The sequence below is a fragment of the Equus asinus genome, chromosome 20 (genome assembly GCF_041296235.1).
Source record: "Equus asinus isolate D_3611 breed Donkey chromosome 20, EquAss-T2T_v2, whole genome shotgun sequence".
NCBI classification, from domain to species: Eukaryota; Metazoa; Chordata; class Mammalia; order Perissodactyla; family Equidae; genus Equus; species Equus asinus.
Window position 1 is genome coordinate 106,566,430 of NC_091809.1, and position 23,541 is coordinate 106,589,970.

Here is a 23,541-nt window from a genome sequence, read left to right on the forward strand (position 1 = left end):
GCAGAAGTATAGAAGGTGGGAAATGGCAGAAATATAGTCACAGTGCTTGAGAAATACTCAGATTAATTAGAAAATGAGATTGTCAAAACTCCCAGGAGTCTGATGGGAGATGAATCTGGAGATAGACTGAAGCCATGCTGAGGTGTACCGGTGCTGCTAATGGTACCAGCTCCACTCCTAAAACCTGTTTCCCAAGAAAGCAGGACACCAACCCAAGCCGAGTAACATATCTTGGCTTCAGAAAGTCTTTTGAAGAGCTAGTAGGCAACCCAATTAAGTGACAGAGTATAAATTATGAACCATAGTCTTTCCTTTTGTTCTGTAAGAGGATAAATTAATAAAATAGTACATGTCCACCAAAGGAAGGAGGAAGGATTCCTTTTATGAGCCAATAGTAACGACTTGCATTCTCATCTCACATTAGAGGAGACTCCGGAGAGGAGGAGGACTTAGATTTGAAGCCCCCAGCAAGGTACCGGGTATAATTTTCACTTGAGTTTAGTGTAAGTATTTCTCTGAAGCAGCTACTCTCTCTCTCTTTTTCCCCCTCTTTCTCTCTTCTCTCTCTCTTCTCTCTCTCTCTAGCCAGTCAAGGTTTGGTGCTTTTCTCTCCTCTGCCCCTGGTGTTCTTGATTAGAGACTGTACTAACGGTTGACTCACCCTTGCTACTGCGGTTCAAGCTTCCTTCCGGTGTGGCTATAGACCGCAAGCTCCGCGGATTTCCTCTGACAGGACCGCTTCCCTCTTGTGGGGACTTGAAATGCTCCTGTTATTTTTAGGTGGCCTGTGAAACATGGTCTCACTGCCTAATTCTCGTATGCTTGTTTGTCAAGGAACTTGGGGCGAGTTCTAAGGACTGGAAGGTTCCAGGTAATTTGATATTTTCTTACTTCAGAACTTCCTGGGGGGTAGCCAGGAACGAGTGGTTAAGTTCGCCCACTCACTTCGGTGTCCTGGGGTTTCACTGGGCCTAGCACTGTCCATCAGGCCATGCTGAGGCGGCATCCCACGTAGCACAACCAAGGAACTACAACTAGAATATACAACTATGTACTGGAGGGCTTTGGGGAGAAGAAGAAGAAGGAAAAAGAAGATTGGCAACAGATGTTAATTCAGGTGCCAATCCTTAAAAAATAAAAAATAAGTTCCTTACACCCACTCACACACATGCACACAGAAAGGCCAACATCTTGTCCTCTACTTATCAATTATCAGTAGTTGTCAAACTATGGTGCAATGATTCACCAGGCTGTTCTTTTTCCAATGTAAATTTGGTCCCATATTTCCCAGTTACAACTAATCAGTTCTGATGTGGGAACTCAGTTGAAGATCAGTGCAAACAAGAACCTGAGGTGATTCCTTCAAAGATGATGCCACCCTTTGAGAAATAGATGTACATATAGAATCTGCATCTTCCTGCTCTGAGGCGCGGCCAGAATCCCCACGGTACTCATTAACCCTTGCCCAGCCATCTCATGAAGGAGGGTTTCTAGCTCCACTCTTCCTACACCTTTGGGGCTATCATCACAATTTAAACAAAACAAATAATCCAGGATGGAATGCTACAAATGCTGTGCCACGATGAGCACTGCTTTGGACCAAGTGCAGCAAGTCCAGGCTGAATTAAAAACCTCACCAAAAGGGACTGTAAGCGTTAGAAGCTCTTGTTTCCTGTCGCTCTCCCTAGCTCCTCTGAACTTTTCTGCCTCCTACCCTTGCTACCTTGGATTGACCTCAAGCAGGTTCACGCGATCCTTGCCAAAGGCACCTGGAAGCTGTTAAAGATCATGACCACTTCATTGAAGCTTTCTCCTAGGTGGAGTCAGGAGACTGGATGAGCAATAAAATCGAGGGAATTATAGAAAGACCCGACAGCCATCCATGAATTTGCTTACATCACAAATATCATTGATTTGGCCATGTGGTTTTTGTATCTTTTTCAGGCATCTTTGAAACCTCTCCCAAACCATCTTTTGGAATCTATCCTGAAAATGGGGGAGATTTTCCACCCTATGACAATCTTCCTTTGGCACTTTTGAGAGCTGGTCAGGTAATTTGGGCAGATGTAGACTTAGAAACACTCTGCCCCCCACTCACTGGTGAAGCCCATGTGAGGACAGTGTGGATTTCGGAGGGTGAAATGGTATTGATGTTGGATAGGAGCCAGTGAATTAGAGTCTTCTAAGCACAGGAGTATTTATTTTATTGATCTGCTATGTGAAACCCAAGTTTCTTCCTTTTATTTTTTTAAGGAAACATTCCACCCCATCTGTTTTAGCCTTGTCTGATCTAAGCACAGCCCTGCCCCTACTGTTTCCCCAAACTAACCTGACACATTAAAATCTGCCCCCTCACCAGTCAACATGGCTGCATACCTGGAAAACGCTGTTCTTTCCTCCTATTCTTGCCTCAGAATGATTCCTCACCCCTGACAGTGTGCTCCCCTGATCACACTTCACAGTTCAGATGACGTCTTAGTCTCTGAGCCACTCTTGCCCAGGTTGCAGACTTTTCTAATTTTCCCTCTGGTCCTCTCTACTCCATGTTTAGGTGAGGCTTCGGTGCTAGCCTGAGTCAAGGGTCCAGCCTTCCTGCTTGCTCAGAGGGAGGGGTTAGACACCAATTAGGTTATAATACGGTTATGCCTCTGTGTGTGTGTGTGTGAGAGAGAGAGAGAGAGAGAGAGGGATCTACTTCAACTCTCAAAGTAAAACGTAAATATTAATTTTTCTGAGAAGTCTTCCCAGCCTCCCATAAATGCCAATTTTCCCTCCTCTGGGCTCCATAAAACCTAGCTGATGTCAATAACTAACATTTACCATGTGAGTAGTCAAGCTTGTTCAATCTATGTCTATATTTCACACTGTATTGTGCATTGAAGGCAGGTGGCAGGCCTCATTCATCTTCATATCCCGGTTCCAATCAGAAAGTCTGGTATATAGCAGAATCTCAGTAGATGCTACTAGAATTGGAGAGGATTAAAGGCAATTTGAGGCACAATCTATCTATCTTAGTATTCCAGACATGTCATATCTTTAGGGAAACTTTCTTTACAGCTATTTTCAGAATTATTAACAGACATCAGTGATAGGAGGAGGCATTGGATATCCTAAATAAGTAGAAAATAATGTTGAAAATTTGCTAGTCGATTAGAGAAGGAGAAGGAGAGAATTGCATCTCCTCTTAAAGGATATTACCACCTGGACTCAGTGACTGTCATTCCTAGTGAGACAGTCGAACAGAAACCAGAGATAACAGTCCAAATGGCAAATGGAGTGATAAATTAAGTACAGGCAGGTAAGACCTGGTAGACAAGAGCAGCCTGAGCAGAATTATCTGGAAAGTCATGTAAGCATGATCCAGCAGATAGAAATCTGGGGTGGGAGTGACCGAGGACCCCCTAAAGATGAGAGGAGCGCTTGTATTATTGTTATAAAGAATATGATCTCGCAAATAGAATATTTCATGGTTTTTGTTATTGCCCTTGGTGAGTACAGAGCAGCCCTGGAGGTTATGGTAGCAAACTTTGTCAATTTTTCACTTTAGAACATCCTACCTATCCTCTTTTCCTGTTAGCATCTTCCTCTGCCAGCTGGAAGAATTTCTCATTGGTTGTGGTCTTACTGCATCCTGCTGCCTGCTGTTTTCAGGAGCTGAGGGAGGCAAGACCCTTCTGCTATTGTCCTCTTGCGCAGTCACATTACCTATAAACCTCCTGATCATACATTTTCTGCCAGAATTCTGAATGCTTAGAGAGTATCTTGGAGGACCCCTTCACAGTAGCTGGAGGGTAATTTTGACTACTGTTTTTCTGTCCAGCCTCCTGAGTGAGTCCTCATATGTCCTATCTGGTTTCTAACACTTAATCCTCCAGGCATCCTAGACCCATCAAAATCTTTGAGTGGAGCAGTTCCACCATATATTTATAGACATACACACACACTTTTTTTTTGAAGATAGAAAACATCTGTTTCTGTTACTTGCAACCAGAAAAATCGGTCTGTTACAGGTATAATTCCTTGGTTTTGGAGTAAGGACTTAAGTAAAGAAACTTGTAGTAAATTCCCTAAAAGTATCCCAAGTTCTCTGTGCTTTTGGTGCTGCTGGATCAAAAATTACCCAAGAAATTTGGTCTATTTTATCTCTGTCACGGGCTATCAGTTATACAACAGTCTTAAGGGGGTTGCTCTTGGCTAATACCTTTTGCTGAAAACAAAGATTGATTTCATTGGAGTCTTTATCCTGATCGTTTCTTTGGTGAGACATCTAAAAGCTGTTGCTCTCCCTTGGTGTCCTGGATTGCATTCTTATGTAAGAAAGACAATGAGGGGATAAGTTGGCCATGGGATGGATGTCTGTTTACTCAGTTAGTCATCTCTTCTGGAAAACATTTATGGTGCTTCCATGTTTTACATTATTATAAAATATTGGGTGATGAATGACTTTTCGCCTGGTGCTTCTTTTTCCCCTATACTATTTTTAGGTTCATCCTTTAAGAAACGGTAATACTGAGTTACAGTGTAACAATGATCTTAAGATAGTTAAATATACTGTCAAATTATTTCCCAAAAGGATTATACAAATTTATTATCTCTTTAGTAGTGTTTAACAATATCCTTTCAATATGCTTTCCCTTTTCCTGTCTTACTAGATCTTCATATTCACTTTTAATTTTTTTAAACAAATTTGATACATAAAACAATGTTATCTCTTAGGAATTTGAATTACATTGATTATGCGTGAGGTTGTCAACCACCACACATTCCTCTATGAAAATGGTGAGTTAGTGAGCTTGTACCATTACTATAGTGTTCCCTTTTATCTGGTGATATCTAGTCTCTTGAAATTTTGTCATCTCTCTTATCAATCAGCTGCTATCAAGCAGTCATCATCAACCAGTATACCTGATTCCAGAGATCGCCCAGTCTGTAAGCTGTGCTTTCAACCTGGATTTACCCCTTCTAGCCACTTCAATCTTGATCTTAATTGTTGGAGAGGCTATTCAGGGGAGCCTGAATTTCACAAGTAATACCATGCCCTCTGCTCTGCCCATGAAGACTCATCAGGTTCTCTTGAAATTAGGTTCTGAGATGTCCTCAGCAAAGAGCAATGTTTCTCGGATTTGTTTAATCACAGAATTGTTTGTGAAGTTATCACTGTTACTATCCACAGAGCCAGTCTTCCTCAGAACCCACATGAAGAATTGTTTCATAACATCCACAGAAATTCTTTGATTCTGAACTTTATGAAGTCACGGTGAACATTTCTTGAGAATAACTGACCCCCATTTTGGGGTGAGCTTTATGTGCAATGTGCCATGGAGATACCTGAGGAAGTAATTTTCCCAAACCATAATGACAGGTTCTTACACAATTATCTTTTAATTCCTTACCTTATCTTAAAATGGAAGTGATGGAAACCTGGACTTTCCTTTAGCGACATTTGATTCTGGTCCTCTATGGTTCTCCTCCTCTTCCGGCCCTCTTCCCCCTCTGCGCCTCCCCCTCCCTCCCTCTTCTTATCCCAGATCCCCTCTTCCTGAGGGCTACTCCACCTGCTTCTCCCTTGTTATGATAAATGCCCAGGTGGTTCTGATTCCCTTTCAAGACAGAAAGACAGGATCTGTCCTGGATCTGTCACTCTGTCCTGGGCTATTGATTTCTTCTATCTATCAGAGTAGTAATTGTCATTTGCAGATTTTCTCAGTCTTTCCTTACAGTTCCTGAAGATTCCTCTCTTGTACCAGTGCTAGTCTATTCAGCAGCATTCTGAAAGAGGCTGCTTCCCTCTAATATGCTCTGCACACTGTTTGCTACTAATTCTGGGAATGTCTCTCCATCTGGAATGATCTCATGCAGTATTTGCTCACTCTGTTTGCTGTGGTCTCACCTGCCCTCCGCCATCTAAGCACTTTCTTCCCTGGCCGGGCTGCGGCAGTGCAGGAGTGCATCTACTAAACCACTGGAGGAGATAAGAACATTTTGGAGGATTAAAAAGCATATTTAAAATGTCAATTACCTATCAATTCTTCAACAGTCCTCTCTCCCTGCATGTTTGGATCCTCCGTTTCATACTCACCAAAATGCAGAGTAAGTTAAGCATATGGAAGCAGTAGAAACACATATGGATTTTTTCAATCAACCAGTAAACCCCATATTTTAGGAGAATCCTACACTCTGTAAGTTTTAGTTTGCTTCAGTCTCAGTGACATATGAATATATGGCATATGCAAAATTGTATTTTTTATATTTATAAGCACTTGCACATTTACTGTTTCCTTTTATTCCCACACTGGCATAGTGAAGAGGCAAACATAATTATAGATGGAGAAACCGAGGTTTGAAATGTCACAGTGCAGATATGTCCATGGTGACAGCTTGTAAACGGGAGACCCAGGAATAAAACATATGTCTTGTGAATTCTGTTCTATGGTTTTTTTTCCTTCTCTAACACTCTTTTATCAAATAAAAAGTGCAAAAATCTTGGTTTTGACTATAAGGATAACAGTATTAGGAGATTTTTTTCCCCTTGTTCTTGTCTACTCAGCCAAGTGCAGGTGCACACCACATGAGCAGATGGAAATGCAATTAAGACAGATGTGATGACAGCTCCCTCCCAGACACTAATGCTTTCAAACCCCAGGGCTAGTCTGAAAGCACAGATCGCAGCAGGCACACCACAAGAAGCATCAAATGTGGGCACAAGATTAGTACAAACTGGAGGTCTTTCCAAATTTTGAAAGTGAAATGGCATTTAGTAATTTTGAAATCCTACATCTGTTCATAACTTTCTTAGGAAGTGAATATTTTTTACATTGTTGAACATAATTAGAAGAAAATAGAGGTAAATGCAGGATCATTGATCATTGTTATGCTACAAGCCTAGAATAAGATTTGTCAGAGAGAGAGAGGGACAAAAGCTTTGGTTATCAGCATGTGAGTTGTTGTGTCTGTATCCTGTGAACCACCTGGATTAGTGTTTGGGGCAGGCGTTCGTATCACATCCCTCCCACTTCCCTCAGGAAAATCTTGTGACCGGTATTATTTTCAATATTAAGAATTGCTCAGGAGGCCTTCTAGTTGGGATAAATTGCAGGCACTGGAGAGAGAGGTGTCAAAATGAACATCCACATGGGTCAGAGATGGCAAAGCTGAAGCCGCCTTGGGGTTTTGCTTTCAAACTTATTATTTGAGAGATAGTTGCAAGAAGGTGAAGAAGAAGACAGGACCTGCAGTCAAATAAAGATCTCAGGCTGCCTCTGATGGTTAGAGCTGTGTGGCCTTGTGCAAGTCTCTTGACCTCTCTGAAGGTCAGTTTAGTTTACTTGTCTGTGAAATAGGAATGTTATATCTTGCTAGCTACCTCACAGAGTTGTTAAGAAGCTTGTATAAGATAATAACTGTAAGAGTTTGACTGTTTTTGGTGATTCTATATCTCTTCCTCTTATAAAATTTGAGTTCTAATAACTGTCAGGGATTGATAAGCATAGAAAGACCAACCTGCAGATACTGCAGAAGGACACTAGGAATGGGAGGACGTAACACAGAGATCCTGAGAGAAGGAAAACCCATCCGTTTCTTCCTCTCACTCTGAAGTGGTTTTAAAGCTTAACGGGCATAAAACCCTTCTGGGAGTAACACTAAAATGTAGGTTCCCGGGCCACATTACTAGAGATTCTGATTCACTCCGTCTGGGCAGGAACCGGCTTATGATTTATTAATAAATACCCTAGGTGACTCTGGAGGTGATTTTAGGACCACGATGTGAAAAATCTTGAATAAACCTCATCTATGAAGCTTCCTCACCGGGTGAATAATAAGTGGCTTGGGAGCAACGACCAAAATTCATAACTAATTGATTTCTGTAGACTCATAGAGTGTGGGGCACTAGGTACACTAATGTTTTCTGCTGAAAAAGATAACCTCTCATGTTCTACTCATTAACTTTACTTCTTATGATGTGTTATTTACTGGGTTTCACTTCTATTTTAAGAGTTAAGATCTAGGTTCTGAACTGGGAGGAGAGGAGAGACCAAATGTGGCAAAGGTCGATAGTTCTCCCCCGGCTAACTGTTCTCTCTGTTCTAAAGAGATACTCCGGTTTTTTTTGAGCAAATTGACACCCAGAATGAACATTTCCCAGCCTCCTTTGCAGCTGGCTGGGCCATGTACCTAAGTTCTGGCCACAGTTCTGTAAACAGAGGAGATGCTGGCAACTTCCAGATTGTACTGATGAAGGGAAGGCATTCGCTCTCCTCCTTTTCTTTGCCGCTTCCCTGTTGACGGACTGTAGGTGTAGAGGTGAGGGCATCCCCAGAGGCGATGACTCATCAAGTGAGAAGTGGGCTGGCCCTGACACCCTCAAGGAACAGAGGCGCGGCACTTGGACTTTTGTCTCAGAATCAGAGAAAGAAAGAAACCTCTATCTTGTTTAAGACTCTGCTTTCCTGGGTCTCTATCACACAGAGCTAAACCTGATTTGTTCTAACTAATAAATGCATCAGATAAGCGCCCAGGATTAGGACAATGCAATGCTATATTGTCATGTGCACAGCCTCAGTTATCTCACTTGCAAAATGGGCATTCTAGGCCCTCCCTCAGAAGGCTATGAGAAGAACCACGAGAGACGAACACGCTTGCAGATTGTGTGATGAAATGCCTGCACTTTAAATATAAACGAACAATCTTATTTTATTTTTATTACTGAGTAATTTATAAATCATTCTTGACCATAACCCTCTGACTCTATGATAAAGATACTGACTATGCTCAGGTTGGTAGACTAACTTGGAAAAAATCTACCTGAAATGCTAAGCTTTCAGTGAGACTTGAGTGAACTCCAGGCCAAAAGACCTTGAGTGGAAAACATCAGCCAAGTCTACATTTGGCGTCAGAATCCTGATGAGCTTGTTGGGAACCATAACTGCCAGTCAAGTAGGGGCAATGTTGAGTTCCAAGGCCCTTACACTATACCAAGGGAATGCCTGTGCAAGTGGATATTAGCAAGGTCATTTGGATGGCTGATTTATTATTCATGAAGAGTGTACAGTGCAAGGTTTATGTTAAAGGCTTTTTGAATCGTATTCCCATCACCATGAAAAATAGCCCCGTCACAATACTGCAGCTGGAAAGATGTATGGGGGAGCTGTTACCACATTTGAGAGTGCAGCTTAGTAATGCTGCTAGAGTAGCCTGTGAAGACAGCCATGGGTTAGTCAGGCAATCTGTTCTTGTTAAAATCACTCCAGGTGGAATGGCAGAGGTGAAAGAATGGGAGTGGTTAACTTAGAATATTTGTAAGTGACGTGAACTGGAGAGATTTTATTGAGCTGTGAGCACAAAACCAGAAATGGAGTGCCCATTCAATTCCGTCTGTACAAATCCAGGGCAAGTGATTACATTGGCTTTCCGTGGTGCCTCTCAAACTGAGTGGGTGGCTGATTCACCTGAAGGGCTCCTTAAGTGCAGACAGACAGGCCCACTCTCAGAGGCTCTGCTTTGGTAAGTTTGTGTCAGTTCAGGGCTTTAGAATTTGTATTTGTAAGTAGTAATTAGTAATAAGTAATTTCTAAGAAGGTGATGCTGATGCTGCTGGTCCAGAAAACACATTTGGAGACCAACTGGCTTGTGGGAAGTCCCTGGTAAAGACTGTTGGGCGGGCAAACTGTTTCTGCATTGATCTCTCTCAAGGCCGGAGGTTCCCCTCATTCTCTACACACATAAGGGTTAGACTGTAGAATCCTAGATGGTGAAAACTGTATCTTGTTTATTACTGTAACTCTGACGCTTTGCCCAGTGCTGGACATTTTTCAGCTGCTTCGGGAGTTGCTTTTTTTCAGAGGAAGTCTCCCTGCCTTCCTTCTTCTCCTTTCCTGTGGTACTGCTCCAGGCAGCAGTCTGTCCTTCCATACATAGCTGTGTTGTGGAAAGTGCTTTGGAAGGCATGGCAATAGCTGCATCGCAGGAGAGAAGTCCTCCTAAGCTGAGCTGTTCTCTACATGGACATCCTTTGAGGTAGGAGGCAGGGGTACCGTTTTTATGAGCCTTGGCCATGAAGACAGAAGAGCTGATGGGGGTCAAAACCTGGGTTTGAATCTTCGCTCTGTTTTTCATTTGCCCTGTGAGCTTAAGAGAGTCCCTTAATCTAAGCGTCCTCACCTCACTGTTACATGGGTTTAACCATTTGTAACTAATCAGAACTTACCTTGTGGTGATAGGTCAAGGATTTAATGGGTTACTGTGCTTAAAGTTATAATATATTACTTTTCATTTGACTAAGAGATATTTGATTCTAGTTTAAGAGAAATTAAAGTTATTCTTGATAAAGATATTTAGCAATAATAAAAAGGAGGGGCTCAGTATTTGCAAAAAACAAAAATAGAGGTAGAACAGATGTCTTAGCAAGAGAAATTTGTGCAATGGAACAGAGATAAAGCTAGATGTGCGTATTTCTCTGGGTCTGTAAGGTGGGCAGGGCGGGTGAGTCGTGTGTAAGGGGGCTAATGGTGTGTGTTTTCGCATGAGTTCTTCACGGCCAAAGCTGGGGCACTTGACTTTGTGTATTTGGGATAAAAATGAAGAATAACTAGAAAAAGTTGAAAGTAATTTTGATTTTAAAATCAAAATGCTTCAAATAGTCAGTAAGGGGTAAATAATGTTTACTCACCATACATATTCTCTCTTGCTGGGACCACAATTTTGGAAGCAGGAGTCAAAACTTTGAGTCATACAATGAAAATAATCACCCCAAATTCCAATGTAAATATAAATTAAAATGGAAATATGTTTGCTGACATGAATGATGTCTGCAATAAAGCAAAATGCTTTTACGGGCATATTGCAATTTCATTGAGCAGATTTTATGAAAACTATAGAAGGACCAAAGAAGACAAATACCATCAACTGTATAAATTTTGCTTATTTAAAATATGCACATTTATTAAAATATGTCAATTTGAAAAACTATTAATATCCTCTTTAGTGTGCACATTTATTATTATTTTTGTGTTTTTAGTTAACAACAAAAAGCATTTTTATAGTTTAATTTGTACCCCTGTTATATAGTCCATTATTTCAATAGATCTTAAGTTTTTAACTATTAATCTGCAACCTTAGGAACTTTCAAACAGGTCTCTCTAGTGTCAGGCCACTTTATGAAAATTAAGGTAGTTCTATTATAAAGTAATGCTTTAATATTTCTTTAATACCCATCTCTTTACACAATCATCCTGATATTATTCCTCAAGCAATATATATTTTACATGGGACATCCAATATATTGGTTTAAAGCATGAATATACCTTTTATTTTATCTTGGTGTTTTATGAATTGTGAGGTCAGATGTTGTTTTGCTTTTAATAAAGTTGAACAAGTTAGTTTGTTTCCTGTAATAGATTTTACATTTTAGAGTAGTTTTAGTTTCACAGCAAAACTGAGTGGAAAGCGCAGCTACCCACATACCCTGCATCCCCAAACACTTGCAGCCTCCTCCGCTATCGACAGACCACACGCGAGTGGTACATTTTTTGTGTTCAACAAAACTACGCAACATATCATTATCACCCAAAGTCCGTAGCTTACATTAGGGCTTACTCATGATGTTGGACATTCTATGGGTTTTGACAAATGTACAATAACATGTTTAAATGTATTTATTGTATACAAATGTATTATACATTATACAAATGTATAATATTATTGTCTCATAGAGAATAGTTTCATTGCCCTAAAAATTCTGTGCTCTGTTTATTCATCCCTCTCTGCCTCAAACCCCTAGCAAACAATGATCTTTTTACTATCTCTATAATTTTACCTTTTCCAGAATGTTATATATTTGGACTCTTACAGTATGTAGCCTTTTCAGATTGACTCCTTATACTTAGTAACGTGCATTTAAGTTGACTCCATGTCTTTTCACAGATAGGTAGTGAAATTTCTTTTTAGTACTGAAAAATACTCCATTGTCTTGATGTACCACAGTTTATTCATCCATTCACCTACTGAAGGATATCTTAGTCATTTACAAGTTTTGGCAATTATGAATAAAGCTGCCGGAAGCATCCTTGTGCAGGTTTTCTGTGGGCATCGTTTTTAAGTCCTTTGTGTAAATACCAAGGAGCACGTTGCTGGATCATATGGTAAGAGTCTATCCAGTTTTGTAAGAAACTGCCAAACTGTCTTCCAAAGTGGCTGCGCCATTTTGTATTCTCTCCAGCAGTGAATGAGAGGTCCTGTTGTTCCATATTCTTGGCAGCACTTGGTGTTGTCAGTGTTTTGAATTTTTGCCATTCTAATAGGTGTGTAGCAGTATCTCATTGCTGTTTTAATGTGCAATTCCTTAATGATGTATGATGTGGAGCATCAACTGTATGTTAATGCCTTTTTGTAGTCACCAGACATAGGTTACAGGAGCACTTATTTAATATTTGAAGTATAAATGAATGAATGATAAAAGGAGTAAAATCAATTCTGACCTTAATGGTGACATTTCTGATACCATTAGAGGCCAAAACTGAGATGGGGTGAGGTAGCTTTGCCGTGAAGTCCTTCGGGAGCATCATGTGAGCAGCTGTCTCCTCCGCGGTGTTCAGAATTCACTCTGAACACACACGTTTCCTGCAAGATCCATGTACTCATTCATGTGCCAAAATTCATCTGGATATAATCTCCTTTCAGAGGAGAAAGTCTGTGTGCCTCTAGCAGTCACTGTTCTTCTCCCGCGTGCCCAGTCACTTGGAGTGCAATTGCCACAGTAGGATTATTGTTCTAACTAACTAGAAGAGGGTGCTAGGAGAACACTTGCTATTTAAGGTGTATGCGCGGTCTACAGATAGGAACAACCTTGTGCAGAAAAAGGTAGTGGCAGATGCATTTGACCCTACATAAAGAACATTTTCATTTTAGCATCAAGCTTTCTTCAAACTTTTCTGTTGGTCCATCTAATCAGTTATCTTTCATCATTGCAGCACCTTTAACCAGGTTCCAGTATGGTGTGAGCGGGAATTCAGAAGAGACTGTCTAAGGAGTGCTGAGATCCTAGAGCAGCTCAGTTTGCTCTCTTCATTAAGTCAGTAGAATTCAAATTACTCTGTAATAGAAAGAAGTGTAACTCTAGTGAACCGAACGAAGCATCTAAATCATGCTGAACTGTTTCCTAAGGACCAGCACCTGAACCAGTGCAGATGAGGCCAACCATAACTGTGGACTCTCAGAGTAGAAATTCTATTTTATTTCTTTATGTATCTATGAAATAGACTTGCCTACTTAATATTTGAAAGTAAAGCAAAACTTCCCATCTTCACTATCTTCAACAATGTACTTCAAAGCACTTGTGCTTTCTATTTGTAAATACTCTTCTTTTCTTCCTAATTCCAGAAGCTAAGAAATTCTAGAATTTGAACTTTTGGGGGAGAGTAATGTGTTCTTAACCCATAGCGTACTGGACCTCATGGGAGCATTATGCTTTCTATGCATTGTAGAATATCGCATATAAAATTGCATATTATTTTTTGACAAAGGCCTTTCGATTAAAATGTTTCTAGCCAAATAGATTCTTATTTAAGAAATATAACAGCTGTTTCTTGTTTTTCTTTTTAACCAGACCGAAAACTGAGTGCAGCACTAAGGAATATTATGGCACAGCTGTGGATGTAAAAGAAACATGTAATTGGAGAATTATCAGAATATAAATAAGTGAAATCCATCCCTTATATATTTTTGTATGACATAACTTTGGGTTTTGAGTTTAATATTCAGTACAAACTTTATTATGTTCAACTCTATGAAGAAAATTGCATCTGACATTGAGGAAGGAAAATGCAAGAAGGCGTAGTCTTTGACCTTAAAAAAACTTCAGTGACTTTGAAGAGCCCAAAGATTGAAAAGAAAAAAACCTTTGAATTTTAAAATAATCAATAACATAACACATACCTCAAGATAAGTATAAGCAAATATGAGGGTAGGATAATAACTGAAAGGATGGGGTACTTATTAGAAAATACATTTAAGGAGAAAATATTTTAGAAACTAGAACTTGAAGGACAAATCCAAATGGGTTGCAGAGAAGATAACAATCTAGGCTTGCCATAATAACAATTATTGTATGATATTATTAGTAATAATAATTAATATAGATGATAACCATCATCACCTACTATATGCAAAACACTTGCTAAGTGTTTTATAGTTGTTTCAATGTTCACAACAAATATATGGGGTAGGTACTATTTTCATTAATATTTAAAAATTTTGGACACCTTAGGGTGGTTAAGGCAGCTGGAAAGATCTATGCAGATTATGGAAAGAGAATTTCAGTCAGTTGCTCTCGCTGTTAACCACAGTGCTCTCTCTGTGGTTAGCTAAGCATACGGAGATGAGCTCTGCTATGAGACCTGCCCTTCTGTGAATACTCTTCAGCTGCTGTTTGATCGAAGCTGCAAGATTCATGAGTCCAAAGCACGTTTTCTTTTGGTGCATAAATATTAGAGAATCTGAGGAGCAGGTAGAGGCAACCACACAACTACTAGGCAAGTATTGATGAGAAGAAATAAAGAAAATTAAAGCAAAAATAATAAAAAATAAACAAAACTTCCATCACAAAAAGAATCTGCACACCCAAATTCCAAAACACATAACAAACCTGGTGCTAAGAAAAACAGTAAATAAAACTAACAGATAGAATTCAAAGTAGATAATATTAATTATATGGAAGAACATGATAGAAATTTTATTTTATTTTTAGATGGACAGGAAGTAGTATTTATTGGTGGGCGTGAGTGGGGCAGGGGCGCTGTTGAAGCCATCACAAGTGCAGAGCCACCATTTGTCCAGGAGGCCAGGATTAGGGATGTATTTGACCTCACAGCCATCTGGGATGAGCCACATTTCGGCCACCATATCTTCAAATTCATCCTCGTTAAACTTAATGAAGACTCACTTTTTGGAGATGTGGATCTTCTGGCAGCCAGGGAACTTGAACTTGGCCCTGCACAGGGCCTCAGTCACACGTTCCTTGTTCTGCAGTGTGGTATGGATGAATATGATAACTTGGTCAATGTGGACCCTTGTCACTGTGCCCTGGGGCTTTCCAAAGGCACCCCACGTACCAGTCTGGAGCCTAGACTGGGGACAGCATGAGGTCAGAAATGAATGCCACTGGAAAGAGCTGTCTCCAAGGTGCCTTAGGCCAATCCATGCAAGCAGCAGGCTGCATACACTACCTGGGAGGCTGCTGTTGGCAACAATTGCATACCCAGCCGCCATGGGGAAAAGAGCAATGTTGGCTTAATTGACTGTAGAGACAAAAATTTTAAAACAGGTGTTTCAGGTAACTCTAAGAGATGAATGCAAGAATATGAAAAACATCAATTATTTATAAAAGTGTTAAGAGAGAAAATGAAGGAACAGCTGGATATAAAATAAGGACAATTATAGACCTTGGAAAGAAAACTTATGTACTTATAGCCATTGGAATAATTTAAAATACAAATAAAGTTATTTTAGAAAAAACAAACCCTCTTGTCTGGACAAGTTTGAAAAGAGAAATAATGACTCATAGCGTACTTTGAGGAATTAGCTTAGAATTCCACACAAATAAAAAGAGGTGTGCGTGTGTGGTATGTGTGTGTGTAGTTAAGAGACATGAATGGGGCTGTCCCTATGGCTGAGTGGTTAAGTTTGCACACTCTGCTTAGGCAACCCAGGCTTCACTGGTTCGGATCCTGGGCACAGACCTATGCACCACCTATCAAGCCATGCTGTGGTGGAATCCCACATAGAAGAACTAGAATGACTTACAACTAGGATATCCAACTATTTACTGGGGCTTTGAGGAGAAAAAAAAAGAGGAAGATTGGCAACAGATGTTAGCTCAGGACCAATCTTCCTCACGAAAAAGCATGCCTAAAAAAAAAGAGAGACATGAATAAATTGAGAGTTTGTAATATGTATCTAATAAATTGTAAAAGAGAATGGAGAGAATGATGCAGATGCAATATTTAATTCTGAAAATATATTTTATCATGAATTTAATTATATATATTGAGTAACTTATTTACATTGTGACAGAACAGGAAGACTCAAGAATGCTGCAAGATTTTTATTAGGAACAATCAGAAAGATTGTATTGTCTTTAATAGAGAAGGAAAGACCATAGCTGAAGGAGGCTTGCGGAAAAGATGACACTAATTTTGGATACCTTAAATTTGAGATGACTACATATGATGGATGAGTTAGCAGCTGGAGTTGAGAAGACAGGTCTAGCCCGGACATATAAATCTGGTAATCCTTGTCAGAGATGGTATTTAAAACAATGGTCACGAATGAGATCACTGAGATAGTGAGGGTGAAGAGAGGAAATGGCCAAGTACTCAGCCATGAGTTAGTCCAGAGTTGAGATGTCTGAGAACCAACGGGGACTGACAAGTAGAAAAAAAAATTATCTCAAGGAGAAGGATTGATCAACTGTGTCAAATGCTGATGATAAAGCAAGAAAGACAAGAATCAAGAATTGTCCTATGGATTTGTCAGCAGTGAGATCATTACACAAAGTGTGCAAACATTTTTTAAATGTGCATACATATATTGCTTATGGATACACACACATATGGAACTTTATGCCAAATTCAGGCTAGAAGCATATGAAGAAAATTTGGCCTCTTTTCCACTTTAACAAGACACACCCCTTATTAGTGGCATCAGATTTATAGTAATACTAAAACAAATCAATGTCCCAATCAATTCAGTGTATAAAACCATCAACAGGGCTAACTTAGGTAAGCTTGGAGCACAAAAGCAAATGATAAGCCTGCTTCTCTTCCAGCTACACTTTGTGGGAATTTCCCAGTGATGCTGGGAAGAAAACAGAAGTACTAAATAAATCATCGTCCTTTGAAATTTATAGCAGTTAAACTTTGTTTTTTGGATTGAACTACAACATCAGATCCTCGCTGGTACTACTTCAAAAAGGAATTGCTCACAACGGTCAATATTTGGCAAGCTTCAATTAAATCATAAATAATAAACAACGTCCAAATTTTTCTTCCGGATTAGCCTTGATGAGCTTTAGTCATCATGTATGCAATGGTGATGGACTAGCAAAGACTGGACAAGACAATTTTTAAAGTTAATGGCATTAGCTTTAAACGGCATAGCTTTGATATGTCTTATGCAGTTGTACCACGTGTATCTGAATGTGAAAATATGTTCTAAACTTTTTTTTTCCTGAAACAGAGGAAATGGTAAAATAAATTTTAGTAAAACTCCAAAAATAAGAATTCAGTTCTCTTATAAAGTCGAAGAAACAGGGAGATCTCTGAACTTCTGTAGTCACTGAGCTGGATGCCTAGGATAAAATGGCTTTTTTGGGCTGAGAATTCCCAGCAGAATTGCAAAGGGAGTGTGGCAGGTGTTCAAATCTTCTCTGGCAGATCAGGAAGAGAATATCCTCAGGATTAATTACAAGTGAATTAACTGATCTTGCCTAATGATTTCACAACAGATTTACTTTGCCTAGTAACTGCTCTATGGGCAAAGTTATTTTATAAACTACAATTTATTGTATTGCCTGGTGGGGTTGAATTGGCTGGTGAGGTGCATGTATCTGGAATTAAAAACTCAGAGACCAATTCCATGTTTCTGTATGTTTTGGTTATTGCTCATGCACTGCGCAGCAGAAATCCAGGACTCGTCTTTACTGTTTGTTTATTTATTTTTCACAAAGAGAGGAGAATTAGTAAAAACTACACAGCAAAATGAGAAAGAACATGGGTTCTGACAGGTGTTGGGCCTGGACCAATCCTGGCTCTACCACTTAGTAGCTGGTTGAACATGGGCAGGTTAAATAGCATGATTAAGCCTCAGGTTTGTCATTTCTAAAATGGAGATTCTTAAGAATTTTTTGCCTGTAGGGCTGCTGTGAGGATTCAATGAAATAGTGTACGTAAACACACTTTGTACAACACCTGGCATAAAATAAGCATTCAACAAATGCTCGTTTAAACACACACATACACTCAGCACCTAGTGATTTTTTTCCAACGTTACTGAGATATAATTGACAAACAGCATTGTCTAAGTTTAAGGTGTACAATATATTGACTTGATAACGTTTATATCTTGCAATACGATGACCACCATAGCATTAGCTAACACCCCCATCATGCCACATAATTATCATTTCATTTTGTGGTTTGAACATTTAAGATCTACTCTTAGCAACTTTCAAGTACATAATGCAGTATTGTTAACTATAATCATAACGCTGTGCATTACATGTTCAGAACTTTGTCATCTTCTCAGTGGAAGTTTGTTACCCTTTGACCGACATCTCCTCATTTCCCCTACTGCCCAGCCCGTGGCAACCACTATTCTACTCTCTGTCTCTACAAGTTCAGCCTTTTTAGACTCCACATATAAGTGAGATCATACAGTGTTTGTCTGTCTTTATCTGACATATCTCACTTAGCATAGTGCCTTCAAAGTCCATCCATGTTGTTGCAAATGTCAGGATTTCCTTCCGTCTCATGGCTGAATAGTATTCCATTGTACATATATATGCCATGTATTCCTTATCTGTTCATCCATTGAGGAACGCTTAGGTTTTCTCCATACCTTGGCTACTGTGAATAATGCGGCATAAACATGGGGGGCAGTGCAGACATCTTTTCAATATATTGTTTTCAATTCCTTTGGATATACACTCAGAAGTGGGATTGCTGGATCATAGGGTAGTTCTATTTTTAGCTTCTTGAGGAACCTCCATACTGTTTTCCATAGTGGCTGTACCAATTTACATTCCCACCAACGGGGCACTAGAGTTCCCTTTTCTCCACATTCTGTCCTACTTCTTATTTCTTGTCTTTTTGATGACGGCCATTCTGACAGGTGTGAGGTGATGTCTCATGTGGTTCTCGTTTGCATTTCCCTGATAATTAGGGGATGTTGATGATGATGTTGAGCACCTTTTCACGCACCTGTTGGCCATCTGTGTGTCTTTTTCGGAAAAATGTCTATTCATTTCCTCTGTCTGTTTTTCAATCAGGTTGTTTATTTCTTGTGGAGTTTTTTTGTTGCTGAGTTCTATGAGTTTTGTATTCTCCCTGTAAAATATTGCCTAAAATTCAACTGGTAGTTAAGCCTGTAAGGGGCAAACTTTAGATACGTTATTGAATTTGAAATCCAAAATTCTTCTTACTTTATTTTTCTAAAGAGTAAATCTGATAATGCGACTATTATGCTAAACATTCAGCACCATGACTTCAGCGGCACACAGGGCCTTAAGTGGCTAACCCCAGCGCACCTCTCCTGCTCCTTCTTTTAGCTCTTTCCCCAGTGCCTTATGCATGATTTCGTTGAACGTCTTGCATTTCTAATGTACATGCTCTTCTCTGTTTCTTGGTTTTTCCTATTATTTGGCTGACCCCTCTACACATCTAAAGAGGGCCGAGCGTCACTCCCTGAGCAGATGCCTCTCCAGAGCCTTTGAGTGCAACTGTCAGCCTCCTTCAGGGATTGTGGACTCCTTGAAGAGAAGGATTGTTTTAACCCTATTTCCAGTACATAAAAGGTCTTTATAAATGTTGACAAGAATATTAATGCTTTTGGCATAAAGTTATTTCTGGAGTGAATGGCATCTCATATATTTAGCCACATTTTTTATCCAATCAGAATAAGCGCTCTCTGATAGTGGAAAGGAGTTATTAATGGCAGCAGAAGCAGGTTCCGTTTCCAAGAGAATTGTCTATTTTAGAGGAAGAACAAATCAGACACAGAGAGACATACCAAGGAGTGCAATGACTCCCACAATAAACTTTTCTTCATCTATAAGAGAAATTAGAGGGCTCGTTAACTAGAAACTTATCTACCATCTTCTAAAATAATAATATATATAAATCAGGATGCTGAAACCCTGAACCTTCTTGGCATGCTGTCCTAATCATCAAGAAAGATTTGTTTTTGGTGAATGATACTGTTCTCTATATTTTTCTCTATTAAAAATGTTTTCTAATTTAAGAAAAAGAAAAATTACTCTTCTTTATTTGTACAAGATGAAATGAATTTTATTGGAATAATAAAAGCTAATGTTTATTGAGTGCTTACCATGTGGCAGTACTGTTATAAATGTTTTGCCTGTATCATCTCATTTAATACAACCATCCCGTTAAGTTAGTCATGATAGTTACCTTGTTTTATGGATGTGAAAACAGAGGCAGCAGAGGTTACAAGATGCATCCCAAATCACAGAGCCTGTAAAGAAGTGGGATTCGAGTACAGTTGTTCTGTCCCAGGAGCTCAGCCACCATGCTGAACTATACCCATACTATTTGAAAAGTGATCTTGCAGGTATGAGACGAAGCTAATTAGCACACAGAATGCCTAACTAATTTACTCAGTAAATTAGAGTATTACAATTATATCTTACCTGACATCAGAAAAAGTCATCATCTCATGTCCCTTTTGTCCCCTCTCGATAGTAGGACAATAGTTCTGAACGTGCAAGAAGTCTGAGAGATGACCTAGATGTTCTCCATTATTTCACATAATGCACTCTGAGTGTCTCGGGGTTAAACGACTTACAATAGGTGCTACATCCAGTTTGGTGCTCAGCTAAGAACAAAATTCTCATGGAGCACTCTTAAATTCCCTAAGGAATTAGAGCCACGTTCAGTATCGATCCTCTTCCTGAGATAACCTCCATGAGAAAATCTTTGAGCACTTGCAAAACTTCTGTTACACTTGTGTTTCACTTGAATTTAGAATTCACGTTTGCAAGACTAACACGCAGCCAGGGTACTGCCATCTCTTGGACGACGGCATAGCTCTCTGGTGGCTTTATTTAAATGTTTATAGAATGATTCTATGACTCAAGTCTACTCAATTCTAAACCTTTCTGTAAAAATATAAATCTTTATTAAGGGAACAACTAGTCTAGATATAGATTAAATCATAGCATTATGTTTAAACAAGGGGATGATTGGGAAATTAAATGAAAATATTTGATTTCAACTAAGCATCTTTCTTGCTACCTACACTATATTTTCCTATAATTCCAAAGGGAATATCTTTAAGTCTTTGTTTGACCAAATGCATTTCAGGTGGCTAAAGCTCTGCATTTATTTTATGAAATAAATAGGTGACTGATTCCCTTTGGCCTTTTTCTCCATTATCGATTTAGAACTATTTCATAAATAATTTTATCTCCCTTTTCATTGTAAATTCTACTTTTTATTCTGTGTTTCTTAGAATAAATAAAATGCCAAATATGCATTCCTTATTTTGTCTAGTTTCTATATAATGAAGCTTTTCTAAATGGGAGAAAGAATTTCTCCCCTTTATTGACCTCTTCCTATCGTTTTGAATCAAGAGCTTTGGAATAACAATCTTTAAATTTTAAAGAGTCATCAGTTGTAAAGTGGATTATCTGACAACTTTCTTGGGATGGGGAGAACTATAATCCTAAACAAAAAGTGCGTAATGTTGTAGGCCGCATCCTGATTTCAGAAACACTAAAAAGTGAAAAAATTGTGTGTCTAAGAATTGGCGACATAAATGCTCATGGTTTCGAGCTCAGTCCAATAACACATCCTTTTCCTGAGATGCCCTCAGTAAGGGACTTTGAGTAAATTTGTAAAATATCATCCCATATTTGGTAAGTATCCACATTACCTATTACTCCTAAACTTATGCAAGATAGATTTCCAATTGCAAGATGACGTATTTGAAAGGGCATGCCCATTTCCCAGGCATTTTAAAATCACATTCAGACTGAAACAAACGTGACGTCAAGCAGTCCTATATAACGGTTTCTGCACAATCAGTTCCAGGAGATCCTCACACAGGCGCTGCTCTCCGCAGCGAGACACAAGAGTCTCCGCTAGCAGTTCGAGGACCGCTGCGGGTGTGTGTACCTTTGATTTACGTTAAATTGCATCTTGGAGACATTAACACATGTTTTCAGCAGCCTGGCAGCAGTGGTACATTCTGTTTAAATCCAGAAAATAATATGATAAACACATTTACATATTTTATTATATTTAACAATCTTCAGTGGTCCCAGATTCAGACTTTCACTGTGACAGTGAACTGACACCACATCATTGCACCTTGTAATTAAGCTCAGTGATTTACAGCCTCACATTCACTTGTCACAGTAACTCTATTCCTGTTGTATAATCGTAGATACCTCATCCTACTTGGTTCCTGCCTACTCTCTGAGCCTTATTCCCCAGGCTTTCTCTTTATTTTACATGAAATCTCCACAATAAATTCATATTTTGCTTGAGTTAGCCATTATTGGTTTCTGTTATTTACAAGCAAAAATCCCAATGAATACCTAATTTCCTTTGAAAATGCTATGTAAAATGGAGACTCATAGTAATTTTTAAATTTTTACATTTACATATAGAAAGATTCTAGAGATACCAGATTTATACCTCCTTCTCTTTTGTAGCCCAGAATATTTGTTAGATTTGAGATACCAAGTAAGCTATGCTGCAGATGTGATGGTTCAAGGTCCCAGGCAAAAATCAAAACTCGATTAAGCAGATCTATTTATTAAGAAAGATTTTCTGTTACTATCAGATTTGAGTTTGAGTTTGATCATATGGGAAATATTAAAGGACATTTTTAGGCAGGGCTGACACATATGTAAGCTGGGATTCCAAGAAGATTGTAAGGACATTTGTTTTAAACGGCCTCAAATTTGTGCATCATCCAATAGGGAGGCACTTCTTAAGTAGGTAGTAAGCAGGGTCTGCCTTCCATTTAGAGAAGCCCAAATAGATGGATATGTTTTCTGCCCACATTGTGATAAGCGGTGGCATTAGCATTAGATAAAAGCTTGGTTACTTGGATGTTCTTCTCTGCTACTCTGAGTCCTAAGGAAGTGACAGAATTATGTGATTGTGTAAGATAGAGTGGGCAAAAAGATCTAAGCGTGGTGTTAAGAGAACAGAAGGGCTGCTGCTAGAATCGTGTAGCTAAAAATCTCAAGAATTCATCAGCTTCAGGCAAGGCTGTATGAAGGGGGCATGGGGGCCAACCACATCGCCCGGATTCAGCATTTCTCTCTCCAGACTCAGGTGTTCTTTTTCTATGTTGGACCTATTCTCAGATACGTTCTGACTTAGTAATGACCCTCAGCACCTTTTCCTCAATAATTCTTGAAAATAAAAAATTTATATGTTACTTTACCAAATCTGGACCAAGACCCTGATCAGCTGGGCTTGAGTCTTATCCTTTGTGTTGATATAGTGGTAAAGTTAGAGTCACACAAGCTGCATGGAATTAGCAGAGAACAATATTTCTTATAAGGAAAATCAGGGTATGATTATTAGGTGCAGGGAAAGTAGAAGCGTGACAGGCAGAAAGAACAGACATGTAAACATTTGATGACTCTTTGAATCTACTTTTCTTTATATCCCCTCAAGTGAGGGATAATCATATTTGGTCCTGGCATTTTGGGGGTAATTACGTGTGTAAGTTGTTATTTTAGATTGGATAGGGATGTGATCCATTGTTTAGAGGGTAGATGAAGTGATGTAA

General features: G+C 39.2%; 1 protein-coding gene and 1 non-coding gene across 4 annotated transcripts in view; one reads left to right on the forward strand and one right to left on the reverse strand.

Annotated features, from left to right (window-relative positions):
• LUZP2 (leucine zipper protein 2) overlaps positions 1 to 23,541 on the forward strand; it is a 459,231-nt gene that overhangs the window by 313,522 nt on the left and 122,168 nt on the right. The gene's annotated exons all lie outside the window — the stretch shown is intronic.
• Positions 15,162 to 15,296, reverse strand: LOC123279201 (small nucleolar RNA SNORA70). Its single transcript, XR_006517118.1, has one exon. It is a non-coding gene; the product is annotated as a small nucleolar RNA SNORA70 (small nucleolar RNA).